The sequence below is a fragment of the Phocoena sinus genome, chromosome 2 (assembly GCF_008692025.1).
Source record: "Phocoena sinus isolate mPhoSin1 chromosome 2, mPhoSin1.pri, whole genome shotgun sequence".
In the NCBI taxonomy this organism is placed as follows: domain Eukaryota; kingdom Metazoa; phylum Chordata; class Mammalia; order Artiodactyla; family Phocoenidae; genus Phocoena; species Phocoena sinus.
In genome coordinates, this window is record NC_045764.1 from 54,225,884 (window position 1) to 54,228,445 (window position 2,562).

At 43.6% G+C, this 2,562-nt stretch overlaps 1 non-coding gene across 1 annotated transcript; it reads left to right on the plus strand.

Annotated features, from left to right (window-relative positions):
• Window positions 1-1,112: 1,112 nt before the first annotated feature.
• TRNAE-UUC lies at window positions 1,113-1,184 on the plus strand. Its single transcript has one exon. It is a non-coding gene; the product is annotated as a tRNA-Glu (tRNA).
• Window positions 1,185-2,562: the final 1,378 nt, after the last annotated feature.

The window sequence follows — 2,562 nt, forward strand, 5'->3', positions numbered from 1 at the left end:
TCCAGAACATACCGGTTATACAAAAATTTAAAAATAGAATTGCTTGGTCATAAGCAGGTTCAGGAAATTGTGACAACTTGCCTCCCTGATCAAGTTTTATGAGTTTCCAAGAGCTTCCTTTTACCCACATACTTGCCAGCTTTTAACATTTCACACTTACTTTTTGGCCTAATGCTAGCCTGGAGCCAGTGAGGTTTGAAATTTTTTTCAGATGCATTTTAGCCTTGGGGTTCCTCTCCAAGTGGCCTTTTCACAAGTTCTCACTTTTATATTGCAGTATTTGTCTTCCTATAAATCATATGTAGTTTCCTTCTATATGGGACACCAATCTCTTAGGTGGGGTGTACATGTTTATCTCCCAGTCAGTAGTTTTGTTTTACTTTTTTTCCCCCAAGGTATGAGTTGTTAAAGTAGTGCAATGTATGGATTCTTCCTTTATGGTTTGGGGTGTTTTGTTTTAGTTTTATTGATGTAAGGCCATCCCTAAACAATGTCTTAAAAACGGTAGTCTCTAAAGGTCTTTTGCCCCAAAACGTTCCCCAGGAGCTATTCTGAGCTTCATGCATTACCTTCTAAGTGCAAAATTCCACTTAAAAACCCTATGACCTTAAACATCATGATTGTAAAAATCTGATCTAATAAAAGTTACCCTCAGCGACAAACCTGGGAAACTGAGACCTGGGAGCCAGGCTCACAACCTGCTTTGTGCGTTACTCAAACCATTCTTTTCTTAAATCTCACTGCGGAGCCTTCTAACACAGCTTTTTAGAAATTTAGGTCATAGGCTCCCCGGGCTGGGTGTGCAGGGTCGGGCGGAGGCTCCCCGGGCGGGGTGGGTGGGGGTCGAGAGCGGCCTCCCGGGGACTGAGTGTGCAGGGTCGGCTCCCCGAGGCGGGGTGTGAGGGGTCTCGGCAGGCCGTAGGCCCCCGCGCCGGGTTCCAGGCTCAGCGCGCAGAAAAGCAGCACAGCCCACACCAGACCAGTAGTCCCGAGCGCCAAAGATCTGCGCAAGCGCAGAAGGCCGCTTTGACTCGAAGGCGGGACAGAGCAACGAAAGCGGAAGCAGACGGGAATGATTCAATTGACTTCCACTTTGAAACTGAGTTAGCGGTTCCCACATGGTCTAGCGGTGAGGATTCCTGGTTTTCACCCAGGCGGCCCGGGTTCGACTCCCGGTGTGGGAAAAGAGGAAGCTTTTAGAATCCAGGTTGAGAAATTCACCATTAAGTGAATTTAGACACGTCTTAGGAAAAAGACTAAATATAATTGTTGAAAGCTGGAATTCATTAGCCGGGGTTGTGAGCTTGAAGACCCACGCTGCCACCCTGTAATTCATAAAGCCACGACGTCCAGGTTGTGTAAACAGTATTGTTATTTTTGCCCTTGATATAATTCATTTAAAATATCACAATAAATTATAATATTTATTAGTAAAAGTCTATTAGACAAAGGAATTCTCTTTTATTTTCTTCCCAGAATTACGATGACATTATATAGCTTATAAATGACATTATAATATTGTGTAAGTTTAAGGTGTACAACATGATGACTTGATACACATATATTGTGAAATGATTACCACCATAGGGTTAGTTAACACTTCCATCACCTCACTTAATTACATAATTAGCATTTCTTTTACACAGGGAATTCTAATGAGCTGGCCAATTCACTGCTTTCTGCCTCCCACTAAGTGTTTCTGGCAGGAGGATAGAGAGCCAGTGAGAAAGAGGTGAGAAAGAGCCTGGAAGAGCCGCCCCAGGAGCAGTTGATGTTTGAGGACACGGTGGAGGGAAGCAAAAATCTTCCTGAAGCAGGAATCACTAGGCTGGAGACAAAGTAATTAAGAGGTCTCCAAATAGAAATACAGCTTTAACAGAGGTTTGCACAGGGATGTAGACAGTGAGGAAAGATCCATTCATCTAACCAGCTTCCACAGAACATGACATGGGTTAATGAGGCATGGAATCAGCTTCCGGATAGAATCACACACATGGTTAGGTTGAGGTAAGCACTCCTTGCAAATTCAAATTTTCAGAAGTGGAAAGGGCCGTGAAACCTTCCCCAGCTTCTAAGCCATTTCCAGGATGGGAATAAAATCTTCCTTTCTATGCATACGAAACCAAGCAGGACCCTATGGTGCCCTCCCAGGTACAAAAACCTTTCCATGTCTGGTTTCTTATTTTCAGGATAAAGGCTTCAGCCTCCTAGATCTTCCAGAATACCAAAGTGCAGATTCAAACAGTTACTAACCAGGGAAGTAAGGGCATGAAGAAACATGTGCCTTTTGCATAGGTCAAGTAGATGTGTTAATAATTAGTCATATGACAGGACAACTTTTGCATCTTGCAAGTCTTTGTTGGTGGCACTAACCTCCCTAATTCTCCCTAGGATGCAGCATCACTTTTGGTTTACTACCTTTGTAAGAAGGGGAACGTCCAGGGGCTACCATTTTGTCTTTTCTCACCACAGTAGCCCCCACTCCAAGAATCAGGAGGCAATATGATTGTGTCATTTGTCAAGTAGGAGATTTGAATTATACATAACAGAATCAGGTACATT